Source organism: Melopsittacus undulatus, chromosome 4, assembly GCF_012275295.1.
Source record: "Melopsittacus undulatus isolate bMelUnd1 chromosome 4, bMelUnd1.mat.Z, whole genome shotgun sequence".
Lineage (NCBI taxonomy): Eukaryota > Metazoa > Chordata > Aves > Psittaciformes > Psittaculidae > Melopsittacus > Melopsittacus undulatus.
In genome coordinates, this window is record NC_047530.1 from 103,507,775 (window position 1) to 103,533,410 (window position 25,636).

At 47.3% G+C, this 25,636-nt stretch overlaps 1 protein-coding gene across 2 annotated transcripts in view; it reads right to left on the minus strand.

The window, feature by feature from the left end:
• Nucleotides 1-25,636, minus strand: part of AFAP1L2 (actin filament associated protein 1 like 2) — a 71,333-nt gene that overhangs the window by 28,891 nt on the left and 16,806 nt on the right. Inside the window, exon 1 of one of the 2 annotated variants that reach the window (XM_034061817.1) lies at nt 6,288-6,306. The exons of the other annotated variant lie outside the window; for it this stretch is intronic. The gene's annotated coding sequence lies outside the window, so the exon portion shown is untranslated. Of the gene's footprint in view, nt 1-6,287; nt 6,307-25,636 lie in introns of those variants that run through there. 2 annotated transcript variants of the gene reach the window in all.

Sequence of the window (25,636 nt, forward strand, 5' to 3'; positions counted from 1 at the left end):
ACTTCTCAAGCCGTCTTGCTTGGCTAATGACAACAGAGATCCTACATTGGAGATATTCAAGGCCCACCTGGACAAGTTCCTGTGTGATGTACTCTAGGTTACCCTGCTCTTGCAGGGGGTTGGACTAGATGATCTTTCGAGGTCCCTTCCAACCCTTGGGATTCTGTGATTCATTGTACCACATGGAACTGAGGACCCAAGACTGAGTGACAGCTCAAACAACCTCAAGGAAAACCATCCCTACCAAAGTCATCCCTACATACCCACATCAAGCCACTTATTAGCCAGGCTAATAAGTTTGTTTTCCTCCTGAGGAGGTGCTGCTCAGCTCCACCACCGACAAATCACCCCTCTGACACTGCTCACACTGAAGCAACAGGCCTTTAATGGCTTGCTTTTGTTCACACTGAAGTTTATCATGGGCTAATTAGCAGCAGTGGCAGGAGCCCGTTCCAGGGAGGAAATAACAGAGTATTATGTGGAAAGAGGAAGTGCTGTGCACGAATGACAGCGTGTGGAAAAAAGCACGGAAACCCCAGCCAGGGCTGTTCCTCCCCTTTGGAGGCACCCCTGCTTCCCCACTCCATCGCTCCCTGATGTTAAGGAGCTGTGAGAGAGATGGGTTTGCCCATGGGATGAAGCTTGGGTTGGCCATTGCCAGGCAGCAAACCAGGCTTTGCTTCCTCAGCATGCCACCAAGGAACATGACTTATGGATAACTGAACCGGAACAATGCTCCGCTCTCTTCACTTACAGCATCTCCATGCCATGTGCTCCCATGGTACCCCTATGAGTTCACATCAATGAACTAGGGAAGTGTTAATAGTTTGGTTTCATAGTGCAAAGTGTCTGAAGCATGTGTGATTTAAGTGCTACCACCTCCAAGGTCACAAAGAACATTCATTTAAGAGCAGGAGAAAGCCATCACCTTAATACTTCCCTGTCTTTAGCTAGAAGATGACCCTTCCTTGGGTGAATACATGTTAGAAGATTGATAGAAAAAAGCAAAAATAACCCTGTAAAGGTTTATGCTGCTAGCTTGACTGAAAACCAGGCTCTCAAACTGTATTAATTTCACTAGCTTGACTGTAGAACAGTAATGACTCCAGATGGATCAATAATGGCTCAAGGGGAATCTACTAAGTAGTAGTCTCTCACACTTCATTTTATACCCCTTACATGTAACTAATTCTCATCCAATCTGATTTAGAACCAGCAGAGAATGGAAAATGCCTGCATCATGCTGCATTAACTTGGATATTTTTGCTAGCTGCCGTTTTGCTCAGAGAAAGCAAAAATCACTTCAAGAAACAACAGCTTTTTTCATAAGCTATAAGGAAATTGGTATTATGTGTCGACAACAATATCAGATGACACCGATAATCATTAAACAATGAACTGGGAGCATTTGGTGTGAACCCACTCATAACCAGCTTCTCCCAGGCTTCAAGGTCCCTGCTGCTTCTATGTTTAAGGAAGCTCCACTGGGGTAAATGACAGCCCTGCTGTACTCACTCATCTGCTTCAATGGCCCACTTCAGACAATGTAAATGGAGGTCAGGCCTGATGGACAGGACATTTATGTCAGGGATGGTATCAGAAGAATGTAGCTGTTGGGGTGTTGGTTAATGAGAAACTCACCATGAGCCATCAGCGTGCACTCACAGCCCAGAAACCAACCACGTCCTGGGCTGCATCAAAGCAACCATGAGCACCAGGTCAAGGGGGGGATTCTCTCCCTCTGCTGCTCTCTGGGGAGAGACCCCTGCAGCCCTGATCCAGCTCTGGGCAACGGCACAAGAAGGATGTGGAGCTGTTGGAGTGAGTCCAGAGGAGCCCATGGAGATGCTGCGAGGGCTGGAGCAGCTCTGTTCTGGAGCCAGGCTGAGAGAGCTGGGCTGGGGCAGCCTGGACAAGAGAAGGATCCTGAAGGGGAGACCTGAGAGCAGCTCCAGTGCCTGAAGGGGCTACAAGAAACCTGGAGAGGGGCTTGGGACAAGGGCCTGTAGGGACAGGCCAAGGGGAATGGCTTGAACCTGCCCGAGGGGAGACTGAGATGAGCTCTTAGGCAGAATCTCTTCACTGGGAGGGTGCTGAGGCGCTGGCACAGGGTGCCCAGAGAAGCTGTGGCTGCCCCATCCCTGGCAGTGTTCAAGGCCAGGTTGGACACAGGGGCTTGGAGCAACCTGCTCCAGTGGAAAGTGTCCATACCCATGGCAGGAGATTGGGACTGGATGAGCTTTAAGGTCCCTTCCAACCCAAACCATTCTGGGGGTCTATGACTTTAAAGTTTCCACGTATTAAAAGAAAATAAATGTAATTATTGTCTGAAGCAGGTCAGCTCCAACAAGTGCCCACATGGATGTCACAGTATGGGGTTTGAAGGAAAGGGGGTACAATTAAGGGGATCTAATTCCCATTCCCTCCTCCACCCCCACAGCTACAGAAAATGACTTTAGTCTTTTCCCAAGCATCCACAGCTAACACACACACAGGGCTCTGCACTTCTGAATAGCACAGCCTATACAGTAGATTACATTTTCCAGCCCACCAAAGCTGAATTCAGGCTTCTATTGACTCAAAGCAACTCATTTAGGACGTGATCCTGTGGCCACAGAGGTCAGCGGAAAGACTCTGTCAGACTTCAATAGATACAGACTTCTGGGGCTCAAGAGATTCATTTTGCTCTTCTTCAGCAAGAAACAGCATATAAACCATCTGCTTCTATGCAAGTATCTCTTTCATCTCAGCTGGACATTCCCAATCCAAACCTGATACCTGCAAAAATAAACTGCCTTTGGAATGAATGTGACCATTCATCCTCTCATATCTGAAGAACAAACCAATACTCAGAGCGTGATGAATGTGAGAAGTAAGAATCAACATCATGAGGGTCAGTAAGAACCTCTGTGCAAGCCAGAACTGCAGCAGGGCCCAGAACGTCAACACAATTAAGGACAGTTGAGAGCTTATGTACAGCAAATCATCTCAGGATTCTGAATGCTGGAAACCTATCATGTTGTGGCGATGATGTATGGAACATGCTCATGGTAAAACCAGCTTGGTGGTTATCCAAAGCAGCCTGAAACAAGTGTGTCTTGTTATCTTAGCAGTTTAGAAATGAGAGCACCCAAAGAGATGATTCCTGTAGCGCAGTTTGCAGGGTGATAGCTACAGGTGCAAGGAATATGGTTATGAAATCAAATGGCTATGAGCAGCAGAACAAGAGATCAGAAGTAGACAGAAGCCCAAGTCTCAAGACAGTGCAATACTCAGGGGTGTTTTTGAGAAGCCTTCCACAGCTACATTGCTATTCTCAGCTCTCATAGCACTTCCTTGTGAGCCCCCCAGCGCAGTGGGACTGCAGTAATCTTTCCAGCACCATCTCAAGTAAATACCTCCATAGGACTTGCAAAAATTCAGCCTAATCCATGTAAAAGAGGAGATGACCTCTGAGGTTAAGATTGGCCAAGAAGAATTAAGAGACTTAACCAAGGTCACTGTGAATGCCTCTCCTGAATCCAGCCCTCTCAAGTCCTAGCATATGATGTACTTCATCTCCTCAAAAAGCATGGGACAGATATGGGGTACCACTAGGTATCACAGCATAGTTTGCATCATGATGCTCTTCTTCATTGGCACAGGCAGCAGTCACCAGATAAAACCCATGAAGATTTTACAACACACTATGGGGAGAGTTGTAGGAGCATCATAGTCAATGTAAAACTTGACTTATTTGCACCTGCAGCGAGAGGATAATCATCTCTGAAAGGGCTGAACTTTAAAGTGTATAGAAATGCCACATATTTACTGATGTAATAAGGACTTAGAGGATGGGCTTACAAAGAGAGCTACCAGCTCCTCCTGCATGCACTGAAATGCATGGTGAGAGATATTCTCCCTCCTTTCACAGACACTCCCAGGCATCCCTCTGACCACAGCAGACTCTCTCTGTCTGAGGACTGTGACTTTGGTCACAGCAATAAGCAACGAATTGCTTGAAACACGACTGCTCTGTTTCAAGGGCAATTCAGTAGCAGTAGGACGGAACTGAAAAGGGCTTCTTTTGGCAGGAGTCTATGGCCTTTCTTTGCAGACAGAGAGGCTCTTGCATTGCAGCAGTGTCTATCCTAGTTCATGGGAAGCTAGAGCCAAAAATGCAGCAGCTTGCAAAGCCCCCATTGAGGAAGCACATTCCTTGTGAAAGAGCTGCCAATTTTGCCTGACACCAAGGTCACTGAAAGGTAAATGACCATTAAACTAGATTATAAAAGCCATTCCTACCAATAACCACTGATCTTTGTCATTGTGCTACAATAACAACCTATGTCTACATCTAATTACTTCATGCCTTGGCCTTATGAGGAAATGGAAAGAGGCTCAGAATGAACTTCCATTCAAGTGTTTTAGTAACCACTAGACAGGATTATATTGGATCATTTAATCTAAATTCAATTATTTATTTTACCAAGGTGGAGGGGCCCTAGCCACCAGACAAGGAACTGTAATACGAGACATACTGAATGACAAACTCTTTCCTCTACTGAGAGGTGAAAGATAAGGAGTATCATTTGCTAACAGGAAACTAAGGCATAGAGAGATTAAGTGATTTGTCCAAGGATGTGGGTGTATTCTCCAGCAGATCAGGAATACAGTCTAGCTTTCCTGTACCCCAGCCTGCAGATCTCACTCCCATATCACCCCTTCTTGGATCCTGAAGTGCTGGGAGGCTTCCCACCCTCCTGTCGAAAGCAGGATCTGGGGTTGGTACTTTTGGCTTCACCCTTTATGGAAGGAGCTGGGCTAAGCTGTTGGCAATCAGCACAGATCCAGGCAACCAGCAAATACCTGCAGCCTGTGGCATGCCAAGACTTTTGCTTCAAAACCCTTGGGAAACCCAGAGATAGTGGAACTGATGCCAGCATTGTGATTCATGCATGCATCAGGCTGCAGGAGCAGAGAGGCTCCTGAGGGGCACCGAGGTACCTGCACATCCCCAGCTGCCTCCTTAGTGCAGTACATCCCACGGCATCCCTTTCAGTCCCCATTTCCCACTGGGCAGCCCCAGCTGCCAGCACAAGGATTCCCTAGAGGCTTCTTTGGCAGAAAGCAGTTCCTTTCTTGCCCTGGTTTCTTTTTCCCTTTGCTGCATAAAATCAATAAGGCAGCTGACGAGCGTGCAGAGAGGACAGGGGGGTACAGAGACAGCATTCAGGCTGCTGAATAGCGGGTGCTGTCAGCAGAGCAGGAGGACCCAGCCCAAGCCTCCTTGGCTCATTTGGAGTCTTACAGTAACAGTCGGCCTTTGCAAGTGGGAAAAGTCACCCATGATGACAGCTAGAGAAGGCCATTCACCCCAGCTGTGAGGAAAGGCAGATGTGTGGATGGTGACAGCTGTAACAGCTGGATGACCCCTACACGGGGCCACCTTCCAAACCAGCAGAGTGGATCCTTTCTCAAGCAGACCAGCCCTCCTCATCGTGCTGGCTTCAGGGTGTTGAAGAAGAGCAGTGAAGCAAAGGGTAAAGCAATGCTTTGGCCCTTCTGCAGCAGTTATGGATCCTCTGCCATGCTCTGGATGCTGCTGGCTTCAGCACACATGGGCAATGTAATGCAAGAAAAGACATGATGAACAGCTTGTCCAATACAGCACCAGGAATAAGCAATGCCTCTGCTGAACCCCAGAAGGCTGCTCCTCTGAAAAGCATCACCCTGAAGCCCCACCAGCATTCACCCAGGGTGATGAGCAGAAGAAAGCACACAAGTGCAGAGTAAAGTTTACCAGCTTGGTTTTGACAATCAGAAACCAGGCTTTACTTCCCACACTTGCACCTGCAGCGACTGGGCAGCCTTCCTTGTAGCTTTTCATGGGAAAAGGAAGAAAATCCCCAGCCCATTGTTGTCCAGCTGAAAGTGCTCCACTTTTTCCACAGAAAAAAACCCAAGTCTATAAATACTTGCAGACAGAAGAAATCTCCCCACAGCAAAATGAGAAGTGCTGTGTTTATCAAAGAAAGAAATTAAAACCCCCACCAAGTTTCTGGTAAACAGTGGATTTCCTCACTGGGGACTCACTGCTGGATTAAACAAGATAAAAGGCAAAATTCACAAGCCTGAGACAAGATAAAATCCCTCACAATAAGAGAATTGTAAACTTGGAGAACTCCTAGCACAGTCCTCCTGTTAAACCAGACAAGTGCCAGACAGTTATGACCACTGTCACAAAGCAGTCTGATTTTCAAGCATAATGAGTGCTCAAAAGGAAGAAAGAAGAGGAAAAAACCTACCCAGACTGCTTCTATTGATGCACCTACAGCCCAGCATCGCCTGGCTTCACACCCATGTTGGGAGCATTAGGCTCCTTTTGTTGCAAAGCATGAATCATGGAAGGAGAGAGGCAAACAATGTGTCTCGTTGGCTGTGGGCTGTGAACTGTGCAGATGAACCCAAGCAGCTCTGCGTGGGCTGCTTTGGAAGCTCGAACAAGACCCGTATTGAGAAGCAGCAGCTCTAACCTAGGAACCCTGAACTTTAACAGAACAGCAGCAGAAAGTGCACACAAAGCTTTTTTTCCAGTTAGCTGTGCAAACAAGAGGCTTCTCTTCCCTCCTGGAAGGTGGGAAACTGCATCCAAGAAAAATTAAGGGAAAAAAAAAAGAGAGAAGAGAAGCAAAACATGAAAATCACTGAGTTTTTACTGAGCTATCTTGTATTTTAGTCCCATGTTGCTTTATTATATGCAATAGAGAGCATGGGCATGAAACTTCAGGGGTAACACAGTGACGTCTTTCTTTGCAAAGGGTCTCAGTTTTCCCATGACAGAGCAACTGGTGAGTCACTGGAGGTCTCACACTGCCAAAGAACTGCTGGACACATCTTTGTACCATGCCATGTTAGAAGGCTGACCATCAAAGCAGAAGATACCCAAAGCTTTACTAGGCTATGGGGCTGCAGGTCTGTGCTTAGGTGGTTAGCAATGGGTGTATCATCCGCAAATGGGGACTTGTCACAAAGTGCCATGGAAAACCATGCCAGGACCTGGGATGGATCAGAACATCACCCTGGAAGTGCTGCATCTTCAGTGTGTTGGACAACCAGGTCACACATCAGCTGTGTAACATGGTAATGCTCTGGCCTTGAACCCAGCTAGGAAACCATCAGGGAAGCAACTAAAGAAACATCAGCTCAGTAGCCAAGACATTAAGTAAAGATTGACTCAAATCAGGATAGCTGTCAACTACAAAACTGTGCACTAAGTCAGGCAGGGCAGGCTGTTAAAGAGGGTACTCTTCCTAAGGTAAATGTCCCCAAGCACGGCTTATTGGGATCCCTTCTCAGCAGGGAGGAAAACAATCTTAAATTGCACAACACAGAAATCACTTTTGCTGCCAAGCCCCTGCTGAATCCCACTGTGTTGTGACACGCACATGATTTCCTCTAAAGACTGATTCCCTTCTCTCCCCATGGTCCTTTCTACTTATTTTTCCCCTTACTCTTTCAGTTTTCAGTAAGACTGGTGGCTGGTTTTGGTTTCTTTCTGTCTTGCGAAGTCTTGCCCTCCTCTCCATCATTCCATGTGGTTGACATCGCTGCAGGGGTTGGTGTCCATCTGACCTGCCACTTAAAGTACATCTGTTGTTTGCTATCTCATGTAATGCACACCTATATCCAGGAAGGGGCTACTCAAGAGGCTTCTGATCAAGTAGAACAGCTGTTTTCAAGGAAAAGAAACATGCAAAATCCTCTGCTACATGACAAACACATGGGGCTCTACTGCTGGAACCCAGCACAAGGAGGCATCCCACTGCTGCCTGCTGAGCCCAGTGTTGTTCTCCTCTGCTTTAATGAGGTCTTTGCTCCATGAAGGTGACAACATGTGCTGCTGCACCTCAGCTCGGGTCTTTGCCATGGCCTCTGGGTTAAGGAGCATGGTTGTAGTAAAAACTCTGTCAAACTTTGCATCATCCTTGTTCATCACTCCACATGGTTACATCTACAGGAAAGTACATTTCCATCCCTCTTTGCATTACAGAATAGTGGGCACACGGCTGCCCTAACACCTACCAGAGCCACCCATCACAGGAGCCCCTCTTTCCCATGGAAAAAGGAAGCCTGGGATACCATATTCCCAAAACGACAACAAGGAAAATGCAAGGTCCTGATGAGATTAACTATCACAATGACTGTGAACGACAGCTTTTGAACAACACCCCACAGTTTGTACCACTTCAATACAAATAACGGAGGTTAACTGCCAAAAACATCTAGAGATGGATTTCTCTCTTGCAGGCAAGACAAATTAAAGGAAGCTGCCAGATACACAGAGGGTTGTGTTGCTTTCAACAGAAGACATGCACACTCACATACACATGCACACACCCTCTGAAGGCCTCATATCAAAGCATTTTCCCACCATTCTCTGTTGATTTAATGGCATCATTCTCCAATGAACAATAGAAACATAACAGAAGGGGAAAGCAATTATGTCTGAGAAAGCAAAAGCAAGAGCTCTGGGGTCAGAGAGAAAGACAGACAGCCCTGCAGTTCCCAGTCTTTTCCTTGCTGTTTCCTCTGCAGCAAGGGCTCATCTAGCCATGCCACCCACAACAGCCAGGGCTGGGCCTCCATTCCTACAGCTGAAAAGCAGAATGATGACTCAAGGCTATTGCACTAGTTCAGGGGAAAAACAGGTTTTAAAGTACCCTGAAGTATATGAGGGTAGGCTGGCAGAGCCTACAAAAACATTGCTATTGCTTGCTAGACTTCTTCCTTAATAATCTTGCTCAATTCCTTGTCCAAACATTGCACACAGTCCTCATCCATCCTCTTTAGGGTGACCTGGGAGCCTAAATACCAGGAGGGAGCACAAGGTGCTGAGGTGCATGTGAGGAGCATATGCAGCTGAGGTGCTGAGCACTGTTGATGCTGCAATGAGCAAAGCAGAGACTTATTCTTCTGGAAATTGACAGTCATCAGTAGACAAATACACTCAAAAAATAAGAACAAATAACCCCAAACAAACACTCCCCCAAAATTCCCCCACCTACAGACATCACCAGTGACAAACCCTCGATCCCCTTCCTAACAACAAGATTCAAAGCAAACCAACATTTACCAAACTTCAGTTCAGGGTTAAGAGGCATGGAAAGGAGAGGTTTAGGAGTGACTATTCCAGAGGTCAAATCACAAGCCCACTCCTGCCATGAGTCACTGGCACTCAGTGAGTATCTCCCAGCAGTGCTCCAACATCTGCCTCCACAGGAGGCCATGAGCTCCCACCCACCCTCCCACACGCATGGGGATGCCCGAAGGTGACCCGAAGACAGTGCTGGAAGTCCTCACTCTTACATTCAAGAGATGCCACCTTTATTCCTCTCCCACACCTCCAAGTTGATGTTTCATTGAAGGCAGGGTGGATGAGAAGCAAGCAGCTCCCCTGTTTCCTATGCATTGCCAAAGCAGCTGGGCACCACGTGAGCTGTTTCAAGACACATGTGCCCTGTGGGGAAGCACTAATGTTGTCCTAATGATGAAGTGGTGTTCCAGAGAATCAGAGGCTCTTCCCTGCTTCACAGCACAATCATTACTTCCATCACTCAACAGGCTTTCAAATGCCATCCAAGTTTCTGGTTAGAAGTGTCATGTGTTATTAATCCACCTCGTCCAAGAAACCTCCAAATATGTTTTCTTAGCAGAACCTTTTTGTCCAATAATAATAAAAATCAATACTTACTGCTTGCCTTAGGGAAACAAATGTCACTCATAGGGAAGAGCCTCAGAAAAGAGCTTCTCCCAAGCCACCCAATTCATGCAATGGCTGCATGCACATTACTCTTCTAACAGCTCCCACTCACCATGTGAGAGAAACATGTCCTTCTAAGACAGTAGTTGGAGGATACAATGCTTCTAAGCCAGGAGCACACTGGGATAAGTGATGCAGCAATATGCAAACCCATGTGGAACCAATGAAGATAAAGGGTCAGGGTGCTGGGACCATGGAGACTACTGGAACTTCACACCACTGCATGAAGAGGTACAATGTGAGCTCCCCTTGGTCTTCCTACAGATCCAGACCCCCCATGGTGTGATAATAACTAAAGGAGCACGGATCAGAGAAACCATGGACATTTATCTACTGAAATAAGCAACTTCTGCAGTGGCTTACCTAATGGATGGCTCTTGGTTTGATAGTGATAGACCTGTCCCACTGCACACAGCTGCATGGGAAGTTTCTTACAAGGTATGGTAGAGGCAAGCACCGAAAGAGCTGCCAAAGGCTGAGAAACAAATCTTGTTTTGCCATTAAGGTCAGAGGAGAAGCCACCACCTGCACCCTGGGCTTGTGTCTCATCACTAAGCACCAGCAACTCAAACTCAGAGGTTTGCAGGTGGGGAAGAGAAGGATCAGGACAAAACAACCACACTGCACCTTTGCCTCCTTCCCCAGCAGGGCCCTGCAGGAGCCCAGGGGGGCTGAGGCAGCTGAGGACCAGGAAAAGACTGGCGTTTCTTTTTTTCCATGTGAATTGGAAGACTTCTCCATTTCTATCCCAAGTGTGAGGCATGGGAAATGAAAGACAGCCTCAAACCAGCAAAACAAGCATTTAACGGATAAAAGATTGTCTTACTTTGTCTGTCTTGCACTTTGTTTACATGAATGAGAGCCAGTTATCCAGGCTGGGAACAATCCTCTGAATTAAATCTCTGAAACCCATTACATAAATATGCCAAAGGTATCACTAATCCTATCACAGATTTAAGAGTTAGATCATTATTTTCATTTACCATTTCAGCAGAAAATCTGTGACAAGAAACTGCTGATGAATGAGCTCAAGCCCTTCCAGCAAATTCAGCTTCCTTGGAGCTTTCCTAAACTCACATTTGACTCTTTCATCTCCTTTTTAACAGCCTTTGGAGGCATCCTTGTTTGGCTGTAATTTACCCAGCCTGGCTTTTCTCTTTTCTCACCGTTACACACTAATGAACACTTATGCCATCCTCAGTAACAGAGGATCCCTTCCCACCTAGTTTGTTTGGGTAGCAATGGCTCATGCATGGATCCCTGCGGTTAGGGCAGCCCACGCTGTCCTCACTCACCACCACATTGCCATGTTTTCCATACAAAAGGTAAACATAATAAAGTTAAGTGTTGGCACTAATAAATTAATAGCTTTTAATGAAAGTAATAACTTGAAGGAACTCTCTATTAACTTACTGCCAGTGCACCGCTCTGCCTCCAGCACTGGAAGCAATTCAGTCGAGGACACGATTAGCATCTTGCAAGCAGGAATTGTCCTCGGGATAGTTTTCTTGTGTTCATAGGCATAAAGAGATGCACATCCTTGCAACTGTTGGCTAGCCAGCAAGGAAAAAGGCAGCTACAGCCAAGTCTTCCAGCTTACAGAGAAGGAACTGAAGACTTCTGGCCATCCAAGTTGCCAACAGCCCAGAGAAGAAGAGAGAGCAGAGATGTTGCTTTGCCCACCTTGGATATTGCTCAAGGAGGAATCATAGGCTTCCACTGCAAACATCTACTCAACCTTTTGACTCCCTGTCTGCTCTTAAGCTCCAGCCCCCAAGGCAAAGCCAAGGCAGCCAGGGAGCACAAAGCCACAAGAGCCTTTCAATCTTCTCAGGTTAGGAAAATACATGAGGATTATTTCTGTTGTGGTTTGTTGCAATTTCATTTGTTTTATTGCTATCTGCTTGCCCCGGCTTTCTATGAAGCCGACAAGGAAAGCAGGTAAAGGAAATATAAATTACTAGGAAAACACTCCCCATCTGTAGAGCTAGGCATATTTTGTTGCAGAATTCACTGAAAACAAAAATGTTAATTTGTTGAGATAAAAGTAATTTTGATTTCACCCAGTTGTTTCAAGGATGGGGAGGAGGGATAAAGATATAAGGAGACGGTAGGAAAAGGCTGGATCTCCAAAGGCAGGGCAGTTGCCCTCTCACCCTTACGTCTGATTGGGGTTGAGATCCCTCCCCTAACTGAAGGGACTTGAATTCACCTTCTCTGGAGGCTGCTCCATCTATTTATGTTACTACAGATGGGAAGGAGCATGGGCTCTTCCACGCAAAGAGCCCCACCTCAAACAGCAACTGGGATCTAACCACTACGAGTCTTTCTGATCCACTAATGGCTTCTATGTATTGTCCTCCATCACCTGAGTTTGCTTAAAAAGAAACAATCTTTTGTGTGCCCCAAACCAATGTCAGGCAGTCATCCCAGGGCAGTAATTTCTCTCACACTGGCACCAATGGGAGTTTGTTGCCTCCCAACTGTTCCTTGTGTGAAAAACTACCCAAGGGGAAAAGCTGCTTGGCCTGGTATCCAGATGGATGGGTAGGGAGAAGCTATAAGCTCCATCTCAGCCTTCAGCAAGGGCATCTATTAGAGCCACCTGAATAAAGTGCTGAACAGGTCACAGGCCTAAGAGCTGTCCAGCTCTTCAGGGCTGCTCAAACCATCAAACTCCTCAGCTCCTCCATGGTATTCAAGAATCACACAATTACATTTCCTCTCCATTTTTAATAACATCTGACTGAGATTTCCAGGTGGGACATGCCAACTGATGCTTCTGCTACTCCCTCCTCTTGGAGGGCAAGCAAAGGGCAGGAAACCATTTTAGAGATGTGCAAGAGAAACTGCATCTATAGGAGCCTTCCAGAAACGAAACAATACATAGCGATTTCCCCACCTGCAGCTATCCAACCTCATCCAGAATTCTTCAGAGGCAATGCTCCATCATGTTTTATCCACATCCTCTGTATGTCTGTCTAAGGGTATCATCTCTAAAGGACATTTGAGGATGAGTGTTTCATGCTAGTAGAAAGCAGCAGAAGACAAGTGAAATCCCTGATGCAAGCTGAGACACCTCAGTGAGGACCAGTCCGCCTGCTGCTAGCTGGGCAGGCAGATGTAGTGGGGGATAAAGGAAGGACTGGGAAAAAAGTCAGTCAAGACATCATATATACTTATGCAGCTTACGCTGCAGCATCTCCCACTCAACCTGAGCACGTACCATGCAGAGACCATGCTCAGGTCCAGGAAACTGGTCTTGAAACACCACCATGCTCACAAGCTCTGCCCCTTTGCTAGTGTAAGTATCTCTGTCAAACCACAGAGTCAACTTCTGCAACACTTGATATATTGGTCCTGCAAGCCTGGGAAAGGCTACTGTACAGTTAAACACTTGAGAAGTTCACTTTCTTCAATATCCACCTTCATCACAGACAGCCTTTTAGGTCAAAGCACAAGACTTCAGCAACGGGGCTGATTGCCAAGGCTTTGGCAAAGATACACACCCAGCACTGATCGATGCTCAGGCTCCTGCTTCACCAATACATGTTTTTCCCTTAACACACCTGACAGCATTTAGACCTCTGCCATCAAATTTGCTGCCCTATTTTAGGAGGCTGCAGGAACTTGCTCTCCTGGCTGACATGAGGCACATTACCTTTTCTTGCATGAGTCAGCCACCAGCAACAGGAGAGACGTTCTTTGTAATTGCAAAGGAATGAAGTGATTTTGAAGCAGGGGAGTGTTTTGGAGACAGCAGGAGCACTTCAAAAAAGGCTGCATTATGAGAAGCAAACTTCAAAAGGAGAAGTGACAAGACTAGCGTGTTTGTGGTGCCTGAGGAAGTAATTAGAATTTAAAAGGGACACAGATCGGGCAAGTACACCAGGCTAAGGAAGATGAACTGCTGCCAAAAAAGTTCCTTTAACTTTTCCAGTGTAGCTTGCACCAGAAATGCAGTTTCATGAATATCAGTCTTAAACAATTTTAGAGAAAACCCTTGTATTTGTTGAAAGCATGAGAAGGATGCCACTGTCAAAAACTAGATGCCTCCTGCTTCCATTTATCTTTTCAGCTTAATAGCTGCCTTGCTTTTATCATTCCTAAACAGGAGAGGGTTTCTGCAGACCCCTCAGAGATAAGGCATTTCTTAGAGGATCGGGTTTGTACATGGCACAGTTTATCTCCCTTCAGCCCAGGGTGGGGCTGTTTTCAAGCAAAGGCTTCCAGGATCCATAAGCCCTGATGTTTGACCTGCCAGCAAGTGACCTGCAGGGAGAGGAGCACTGCTCCAGCTGGAGAGGTGTGATGTTAGTCAGAGATTAAACTGAATGCAAAACTTCCACTATCTCTGCTGCTTTGAGATCTCTGTTGTGTCACAGGAGGCTTTGAACTAGCGATACAAACAAATATGAGGCTGCAACAGCAGAACTGCAGCTGAAAGGGTTGTTCTGGTTTCTATCAGCAGGCTAAAGCAGCCCATGACAAACTCAATGCTTAGCCCCTTCCACCAGGAGGTCCCAACACTTCCTTGGAAAGCAAAAGCCAGAGATAAAGGTCTGCAGTAAAACCTAAGACCAAAAGATTTGCAGCTTTGGTGTGAAGCCAAAGTTCAACCAAGGCCATTTCTTCTGATCCTCTGTTCCCTACCTGCGGGCATTAATGCCCATTTTCTTGATCCTTTTCCCTACAGCAGACTCTTTTGGTCAGTGATTCATAGCCAGACAGTGACTGAGACAGCTAAAATGAGTCAACAGCCCTTGGAAAGCAAACAAGGCTCATGTTGTGTTGTCTCACCGGGTGCAGGTGAGATGGTGAGTCAGGCTGGAGGAACGAGCTGGAGCAGCAGCACCTGGCAAAGGCCATCCCTCTGGACCACTCTCCCAGCTCACTGGGTCACTGCAGTTAAGGCACTTGAGCTCCTTATCTGTCAAGTGTGCAACAAGAATCTTGCCACGAGTTTGGCAAGCTTAAACAGGCTTCCAGTAACACTCTGAGGAAGCTTACAGGATGTCATAACACAAAGTAGTTACTGAAAATCATCTCAGCCTTCAAATGGTCCTCGTGGATTTAGTTCAAGCTGTGTTGGAACTGATCTACTGCAAGCTTGTGGATGCAACCCCAGTCTCAAAGGAATGGAAGTTTTCACCCTATATCATTTATACCCACAGGTGTCACAGGGCCTCTCTTCCCCGAGCTCCTGACACGATTTTGAGAGAAACTTAATATTTGTGTAAATGCAGCTACTCCTGAACAAGAACTCATAACAAGAAGGTGAACAAAGGATGCCACTTTTCAGGACTGGCAAACGCATCTTGCTACAGAAGGTACACCTTCAGAATCAGCTCCAGGAGCTCTCAGTAGTACCATCAGCCTGACCCACACACAAGCAGCCACCTGGGTATTTGGATAATAGCATCATAGAATCCATTAAGTTGAAAAAGACCTTTAAGATCATGAAGTCCAAAGGTGACTGAACACACTGCTTACCATGCTGATCCCTTAGTCACAGGCTGGAAATGAGCGTTTCTCAACTATGTTAGCTCAACAGGGTGGGCAGGTCTACCTGGACCTTTGCATTTGAACTGGAAGTTGGGAGCATTCCTTTGAGAGTACAGAAACGCTGTGAGTATACATAAAGATCATATTGTTGCTGTGCAATCACCACATATATCTACCAGAGCTGCATCTTCATCTGTCTATACCAGATGAGGATCCTATACAGCCCCACTGAAGCTTACAAAATCAGCTTTAATTTAAGCACAGAAGAGAAGGATGTCCTCTTGTCAGAAAGCTCCAGTTTTATGTAGGCACAAACAGTGCAGAAATTTCCCCTTTCATGACAGATCCAGATGTTCAGCTCTGGAGAACCCAAAACACCAGAGAAAAACCCAGATGAAAGTGAAACAAACGCAAGCTGTACTTCATTAAAATGGGAACCACAAACCACTCCATGTTTAATAGGAAGCTCAAACTTGAGGACCAAAACCAAGCTTGGATTGTGCAGCACCACAGGCAACTCCTCTGCGTGCCAACCACCAGTCCCTCTAGAGCTGCTCCCTTCCATTTTCTCCCATGTAAGTCGTTCCCCTACATATACATGTATACATTCTACTAGTGTTCCTGGTGGTGGGAGCCCCATCCCAACAGAGGCAGGGATCTCCAAGGCTCAGGCCTGATGACCTGTGTTTTCTGGCCTTGTTGCAGAGGGACAGCTACAAGACCAAAAACCAACACTGAAAAACAAACATCTCTTGAACCGAGAGTCACAAGGCAACCCTAAATTGTTTGAAAATACTCAGGCAGGATGTCTTGCTGAGCTGACACATCTGGTTTCCAGAAGGATTTCTGATGGGAGCTGCACTGAACAAAAGCTTTTCAGGATGCTCATGGAAAGAGGGAAACAAGGAGCCTGGGAGACACTGCTGCGGATAAAGGGAGGACTTGGAGAGCCCTGAGGGAGCCATCCCCATGGCTATCCCCACTCAGCACAGCTGCTAGTCTTGGATGTAACCTGAAGTCCTTTAGCCCCTGCATGTACCAAGTACAGTAGGGGGGTGATCTAAAGGCTGTGTTCCCCTTAATCCACCACTAATAAATGCATTCTTTAGCAACTCAGGACAGCAGACATTTACAAAACACTGTACTATTGCAACTGACCTGTTTATGGCCCTGGCTCAACTAAAGAAGTCAAGCATGAGGTTAACTCCATCCCCTGACGCACGTCCTGGCACACACAACTCACTTTTAAGCAAGTGTGCGATGGGATCTGAGCCCGTGCTCAGGCTGGGGGAGGGACATCTCAGCAGTAAAGCAGGCAGGAGCCTGCTCCTGTACTTTCCCAACTGGCAGCTTAAAACCAACCAAAGCATCCCAAACAGCGAGGAGAGGAGCTCCCGATATGTCCACCGTGCTTGTTCCTAACATGCTTCACCTTCTAATAAAGGCAGGGAGCAAGACAGGTTTTCAGTAGAACAAAAATCCCTTTTCTTTCCCTCATTACATTAGTTGTGGAAGCATCCACCAAAAACTGGCTGGTATCCGCACCACCACAGCCCTCCCTGCATGCTTCCCACTCAGACATCCCTCTGCAAAGAGGGGAGAGGCAGGCAAGCAGGATGCATTTTGTCTCTTGCTTACCTAATAAAACAATAGATCATAAAAAGTTTGGTTTCCAGGTCCTCACTGTAATCCAAGTAGCATTAACACAGGCGAGAAGGCAAATGCAGCATGTACCCAGAGGACCCGGAAACACCCAGCCATTCCCAAAATAGGAGCAGGGCCGGGACCCCCATTCCCGGCACTCGGCTCTCCCAGGCAAGCGCTGGGTCAGGAGGTGCATTCCTCTGACTAAAATACTATGAGAAAAAGCGAAGAAGCAGCAGTCCCAGCGCAGCCCCTGCAGAAACCAAGGGAGCTGCCCTGGCCCCTGTCACCTCTGGGATGGTGCGGGAATGATGGGCCCCTGGGAAAGGGGCTGCTTCTCATGATGTCCCTGCAGAGTGCCTGGCACTGATTGCAGCCCTGTGGGATGCTGCAGTGCTGAGAGGCTCTGCTGAGATGCTGCTGGCTGTGTCAGGGAGATGGGAGATGCACAGCGGCACTCATTAAAAACAAGAAGTTAAAAGAAACCCACCAAAACCAACCTCCACGCTGAAATCAGCACAAAACCCGAGGGCAATCAGCTCATTGCCATAGAAACCGGGTTAGTGATATGGCAGGCAGACAACTTGGTCCTGTAGCCCAGAGTCCTTCTGGTAACCTTGGGAAAGTCATCAGCTCTTAATTACAAATCTAAGGGAACATTGGATATTAGTGTCTGTACTGCCACGTTACATCTTGGCTCTGGCTAAGGCTTCCCTTGGCTCCCAAGGTGCTGGAAGACAAACATGTATTTTCTTTTCATTTCAAGATAGCTGAAAGCCACAGCCTGAGCAATGATGAGAACTGTGTGTGATTAGCAATAAATGAATAAGACATCCTGAAACAAACAAACAGAAATCCCCTGCCCCAAATCCCAGCCCAGGACCCTGGGGATCTGGAGTGATGCAGTAGCGGTGGAAACCATTGTGCCAACAAACCTGAATCGATACCTGGCACTCCACAGATCCATTGCAGCATCAGGAGCCCACCTTCAAAACGGGACTCAGAGGATGGAGACTGCAATTTGAGGTCTCCACATAGGATGTTTTGGGTCTCAGATAGGAGAAGATAGCACAAGATAGGACAGTGAGTCTTTGCCTGTGCTCCTTATAGAGGGTCTTCTTCCCCAGACTGGGCTGTACTGCCTTGTTGAGGCTTGGCTTTCAAGGTGTTTACCTGCAAGACCACACTGCTCCACATCAGCTGCTGTACAATCCCCTTAAGTCCAAGGAGCCCATAACATACCAGCTTTCTATTTATTGCAAGCGTGCAGATTGATTCTGCCTAGCCACAAGGCACAGTGCAGACTTACTGCTTTGAGGCATGGCAGATTTAGGTTACATTCAGTTAGCAAAGCCCTTTTTAAAAGCTAGGCTAATAGAGTGACTCTCTGGCCCAAGCAGCGTGTCCCACAGGCTGCACTCACAGGAGTGCTTTCCTTTATTCACTTCCCATTTCCTGCCCTTTTGCTTCAGCAGCAAACTCCCTGCTCTTATAGTGTGGGTGGGTTATATGGAGAGGAAAGGAGCACTCCCTCTCTACTGTACTTCTCATCCTCCACCACCTCCACCCATCACCATACAGTATCAGGACCACAGGTTATTTCACCCAGCCCTTTCTAGGAAGGGGGAAGCTTGCAAACCCAGCCCTTCTGCTGAAACACAGCTTTTCCCCAGAAAGCATGGCAAGAGGTAACAGCACCCGCAAGCAAGGCTGGACATGTAGCTTCCACAATAAATCAATGCAATAGCATAGGGGGAAGTGCCTCCCCAATGTAAATGGCATCCCCAGGCAACTTTGCTCATTAGGAGACCAGCTGACAGAGCAGGTGGAGAAAGACCCAGCAGAATAAGCCAAACCTCCCTGCTTGAATTTTGCTGTTCCAGGAGGGAAGGGGATGGGGGGATGCAGATAGGCTGCATGCCCACTGCAGCAATCTATCCTGCTCCAAAGCAGTGCCTGGTGCTCCCCCTCACTTAACCCTTGTGTGAGCAAGATCAAAGTTACATTGCTGCAGCTAATGCAGGGAGCAACTGTAATGGCCAGAGCTGCTCCAGCAGCCTCCCATCACTTTGAGCACTGTGGGGTGAGAACAACCAGCCCTCATAGCCTCACTGTGAGCAGCACAAATCTTTAAAGCTCTTCCCTGTGCAAGCCTTTTTCCAGGTTTTAGCTCACACGTGAGGTTTTCCAAGGAAAAGCAAGCAAGTTTAGCCCAGCAGTTTGTTGCCTCATCAATGGTTTTCTTGAACCAGCTGCTATTGATCACCTCTCAGCTGAAACCCAGCGACATGAGTCACCAACCAAGCCTGAGGACAGGGAAAACACATGGGGGGAACCCACCACCTCTGGCCAAGATCTTATGTGCACCAGTGCCTCCTCCCAGCCCCTGTGGTGTTCCAGGCTTTCTGGTTTTTAAATACACAGGCAGCCCCAGATGACTCAGCCCACTGCTTCCCCTCAGGATTTACAGCTGGGATACAGGCAGCAGTGCAGGGGAAGGTAGAGGGAGTGGTTTTACACCCTGTGGAAACAATGCCATTTGTTTTGCTGGGCAGCCTTGTATGCTCCAACAGGAACAGTCCCGCTGGTGAAGCAAAGCCAAGCACGGGAGCCATGCAGCATCCTCATTGAGTTGTATTGCAAGGTGCATCCTGCACCAAGCTACAGTAAACGTGTGGGATCCTGCCTGACCAAGCGCTCCGGCAGCTTTCTACCAGCACAGCTTTGGGTGTCAGAGGCGCTGACTCAATATGCTGTAATTTAAAACACAACTAATCTCTCCAGTTATGAAAATAATCAGTTATCCTCAGGATTTACTCCCTTTCCCTCCTCCCCTGAAAAATCAGGGATTACCCAGACTTTCGCCTTTGGCTCCAGAACTGCTTTGCTGGAGGGATGGAAACCTTGACGGTGGTCACACTTAAGGAGTAACAGATGTTCCTTTTCACTGGAAGTCCCTCCTGCCCAGCTGAAATCCAGTATGTGTAGGAGACCCAATCCTCTAGTGAAGGACCTCCCAGAGACACTTCCTACCCCTTAAGAGGGCAGCTAAGGAGGATCAGCACTGCAAACACCACACTCGGTTGGGCTGGAGGGCAACCTGGCCAGCAGCTCTGCCCACATCAACCACAGCTGGCCAGACGTGGGAACTCACCTTTGATTCCCAGCAAAGGAACAGAAGAGAGCAGCTTGGGAAGTGACTGACCTGCCAGGAGAGACTCTGTGCTGAACCAACCAAATAAATAAGAGCGTTTTCCCTCCAGCCAAACAAGAAGAGCTGATGAAACCACCTTTCTGCACGACACATTTAGCAGTGCTTCGAGGAAATCAGGGAGGCAGCAAACCCATTAGCAGGGAAAAGACTCTTTTTCCAGCCCTGACAGTACACTGTCAACACTCGAGATTTTCATCTGCAGAATAGCTTAAGGGCCACAAGTTCACAGATACCTGGAGTGTGCCAAAAGCAGATCCAATGCAATGGGGTGGGTGTTCATCCATGCAGCTTTGTCATGTGCTATAGAAACACAGGCTCTGTTCTAGGAAGCTAAAACTCCCTTGACCAATACAGATTGTGCCTCTGTGGAGCTGCATTATAGGATGGCTTGCACACTCCTATTTAAATGTTCCTTCTCTGTTACTAAGGGTGTACTTAGCACAAGCAGCTTCTAGGGCTGGAGTAATGCATGCTCCATCCCAGATCCTTACTGCTCACAGAAATCCCTTCAAAAGGACTGCAGACAACGGAGGGGTTTCACTATTCCCACAGGAGAGGGAGGCAGGCACCTCTGGAGAGCACCTAATCCAAGTGTCTGCCTGGAGCAGGATCAGCTGCAGCACATTAGTTAGAGCAACCTGTGCTAGTTTATGATAAAAAGCTTTATCCTTACATTAAAAGGGATTTTTCCTGTATTAGTGCTCACTTCCTCTTGTCCTTTCAAGACACCACTGAGGAAGGCCTATCTTCTCTACACCCTCTGCCCTGGGCATTTATACATATGGATGAGATCCCCTTGGACTGATGCTTGCCTGGGCTGGGTGGTCCCAGCTCTCTCTCAGCCTTTCCTCCTGTGACAGATGCTCCAGTCATCTTTATAGCCTTTCCCTGAGACAGCTCCAGTACACTTACCTTTCCTGTACCAGGGAGACCAGCATCAGAGCCAGCATTCCTTATGTTGTCTCACTAGGGATGAATAAAGGGTGAAAACACAACCTTCCTTGACCTGCTGGCAACACAGCCCCAGAAGCTGTTGCCTGTTGCCGCCATAGCACATTGCTGGCTTGCACTCAGTTTAGTGTCTACCAGGACTCCCAAGTGTTCTTTTGCAAAGCTGCTTTCCAGCTGTTTGGTCCCAGCATGTACAAGGTGCTGAGGTTTTGCCTCCCCAGGGGCAGGATTTTGCCCTTCTTTCTTGAACTTCAGGAGATCCCTGTTGGCTCATTCCTTCAAGCTACTGAGGCCCTTCCTAACAGCAGCACATGGACCACTCCTCCCAGTGCTCTGTTATCCATAAAAGACACTACCCCCTCAGCTGGGTCACTACAAAGACATGGACCAGTATGGGCCCCCCTATCGATCCCTGGTGTACACCCCTAGTGACTGGCCTCCAGTTGGATTTCTGTCTCCCGTCACAACACATTGAGCATGGCAGTTCAACCAGTTTTCACCTCATCATCCACCTTCTGGCTTGTACTTCATCAGTTTGCCTGGGAGGATGTCATGGGAGTGTGTCAAAATGCATAAAGAAGTTGGTAAACATCCAAGGCTCCCCCTTCAGCCACCAACCCAGTTATCAGAGCTTTACACACATCAAGGCTGTAAGAGGATAGGGTGCAATAAATAAAGCCAACATTTCCCCAAGCTGTCGACTCATCAGAAGCTAAACATAAGTACTAAGGTATGTTTGGGGTTCTTTATATAGTTATTTAGAGTGAGTAACACTGCATATCTGTGGGTTGTTTGTGTTTCTGGTTTAGGATGAAAATACAGAGATAAGAATACTCATATATCACCAGAGAGACAGAATCTGGTTCCCTCACCTGTATTTCTAGATGCCACCTTAAACCAAACAAGAGATGCAGTAGATAGATATTATGTTGGCTTATTTTAATCAGCATTCACCTGCATTCGGTTTACAGCAGAAACATTGGCACTGCATCAAGTTACAACACACCATTTTGGCAGCATCTGAACACCTCCCACTGATGCATCACACTTTCTCTCCTGGCCTTTCTTTTCATAGGTTTAGAAGAACTTCTTGTTCAGAAATTCTGTACAGTGTGTATAAAAGAAACCACACAAATAGGTTGATGCTGCTTTGTTAATGTCTTGGTCTCTTGGCTTCTCACAGCCTGAGCTTCATCCCAAGAGAACAATTCACTATCTTGAAGGAACATTGATTTCAGTTTCATCAATAGACAGCGCTGCTACAAGCAGACTGGCCTATTCCAACCAGAAGGAGGAAGTCTACCTGGAGAACCCGTATTATACTGTCAGCACTTGCAGTCTTTATCGTGTTTTAAAAGTTACACACACAAGCAGCTCCTGGCTATAAGAGCAGGTTAGGACAGAGGATGTGTATACAGAACTCTCACAAAAGGGGCTAAAACACAGCTTACACAGTCTTCCAACTACTCCCTGCAGGCAAGGGCCCTCCCCACACACCCACGAGTTCAGGTATAATACAAACCACAGCGTTTTTCTTCTCCAGCCCCAAATCCAGCCAGTTCTTCTCTACAAGCCCACCCCTCAGACCATAATATCCCAACCTGGGAACACAGTTTAGCTGGACAAGGCTGTCCCTGTGTCTGAGCATCACCACTGCATCCTAAGCCAGGAAACAGCCAGTTTTCCATCCAGAGACAGGCTTTAAGGCTGCAGCAACCATACTGCTTTTCAATTTACAGCAAGCAAAATACTTGCTTTACAGCAGTCAAACCAAATGCTTCCTACAAACTTTTCTCTATGTTGGGGCTGGGAAGGGATTGAAGAAAAACAAATCAGAACAGTTTACTCAGGGTAAAAATAAAAAAGGAAAAAATAACCCTGAAAACACTGAAAAGAGGCATTTGCTGGAGCAAAGTTGTTTTGACAGAAATCTTCTGTCTTTCTCTCCTTGTTTAACCCAGCCTGCACTGTTAACTCGAGTCTAACTTCCTTGAAGTCAATGGGAGATTTTCCCCACTATAGTGACAAATGAGATTGAAATAACACAAGTTATGGATGCAATCAGTAAAAAAGAAAATCAACTTTAAGAACCAGGGTTTTAGGTTGAATATCATATTTCAAACAGAGACATTAACAGCATGAGGGCCTTGGAGGGCTTGGACAGCTCCAGCCAACAGGCAGAGCCCAAGAGGTCCTGTGGAAACAGAGACAGTAAATTCCCCAGATTGAGTTTATTTGTTGGCAAAGACAGAGCAATTCCCTTCTGATTTATTTGTGCTTTGAAAGAGACATTCAACAGCTTCCCAGCATTAAGACATTTTCACCCCTAAGTCCAAAAAGGGGCTTAAAGCTACTTATGCCCAGTTACTGTACATTTCCACAACAGCACAGAGCCTTGGCAGGCTTCTCAACCAGCTGGTGAGCCTCAAATCCACCAGAATGTGAGGAATAAAACATTTTGCCTCCCAAATTTCTGAGCAGCTGTTTCTCAGGAAAGGCACTGGCCAGCTTTCAATGGATCCACACAGTTGCGGTGCGGGAAGTAGATGCGATCACTTCAACATTGCACACAAAGCCAAGGGTGTCTTCACCTCTCCAGCACCATTTTAGGAGTGATTATTCCATAGCACAGAAAATGTTTCTTGGGTTAATCTGGACAGGCTTACTAGAAACGCAGATGTGCCTAAGGACTGAAGATAACTGCTCTCTTTGTGTTGCAGCCCTCTCCATATCATTTCCATGAGTTCACTTTGGGAAACATCAGGGTTATCTCAGGGACTCAAAAACCACCCAAACCCATAGAGCTAATAAGACCTCTGTGCTCCTCTTTCCCTTTCGCTGCCTTTGGCTCCGTAGTTTCAGCACTCCTTTGCACTTGTGATGGTATCCATCACATCCTGCACTGAACCACATCAGCTCTAAGTTAAAGATATACGCAGCACAACATGTTTGATGCTAGTGTGATGGTTTGTTGTGGTTTCTTTCAGAGCTGGTTCAGAGGTGGTCTGACAGAGCAGGCACAGCACAAGCAGCTGAAGTGCCTGGCTGGGGCGAGAGCTCCCTTTCCAGTGGGTGTGAGGTGTTCATTCAGCAGCTCAGGTCCTCTGCTGTGAGGTGTGATGACACCCTCAGAGACCTCACACTCACTTCACCCACTCCCTTCAGGCTCTCACTGCATTGGAAACTGTTGAAGGTCAGACTCTCCCATCCCTTTCTCTCCCATCACTCCCTCCCCATCTCTGGCATCTCTGCTAATGCGAAGCCACCCACACTGTCCATGTGACAGCTCCATCCACTAACGTTTAACAGCTGACATTCTTCCCTAATTTGTTGATTCAGAGCCATGTTTTCTTACACAGTAACACTCCAGAGCACCAAAACTATTTAACATGGGGAAAAGCCCATTGCTTCCCACCAGAAGGTCCCTTCTAGTTCGCATATGCCTGATGCTCATCACCAAAATGCACCTTCAGTAAATCACAGTGCAGTGTCCTGATCACTACCTCAGTGTACAAGAGTCTTCCTGAAGCCAGAATGTGAACTTCTCACTACACCGTTACATGCTGTGTCCCGTCCATTATCCTCACTTACAAACCAGAACAAACACAGAAATACCCCACCAGAACCCCTCAGAAACATACACCTCAGGCTGGAAAACCCCCAAACCTCCTCCTGGTTCTCACAGCAGCATCAAGGACACTTGGCTGGATTCTCAGGGCCAAAGTGCCCAGTAACCAGTGGCCAAAGGTGGACCGCTCCAGGTTGTGCTGAACCCAAGCAGCTCCTCCAGGAGGGATGCTCTGTGTCACAGTATACTTCTCTGCTGCCAATTCCCCTGCACTAACCAGAGCACACACATCTGTGTCTAGGACTGTGTGTTGCTGCCACTCTTTCTCAAGGACAAGCCTTCAGTTACATCAACTTGAGCATGCTCACCCCAAAAAGTGCGCCCTGGTGTTTCCTGCACAGCTGCCAGGCTAATGATGGCTTGTTCCAGGGAGAAGCTCCCAGACTGCTGCTGCCACCAAGCCCTGCACAAGGAGAACACAGCACAGGACCATGCTGAGTGTCTCACCTGCACACCCTCCTCCAGGACACCCAGTGCCACTGCAGGGGATGTGCTGCTGCTCTGCATCCTTTCCCCACCACGTGCTCTGTCTCATGGGATCACAGTCATGCCATAAGGCTGCTAGGAAGGTCTTAGGGCACTTTTGCAACATTATCAGTGTGCAACACTACTGGAATCCCCATGCTCTGGGCACAGGGGACACTCTGTGTCCCTACTGGTGACAAGTATACAGCTGGAGGTTTGGGAAGTAAATCATAGAATGGTTTGGGTTGGAAAGGACCTCGAGATCAACCAGTTCCAGCCCCTTGCCATAGGCAGGGACACCTCACACTAGACCATATCACCCAAGGCTCTGTCCAACCTGGCCTTGAACACTGCCAGGGATGGAGCATTTACAACATCCTTGAGCAGTCCATTCCAGTGCTTCACCACCCTCACATGAAAGAACTTT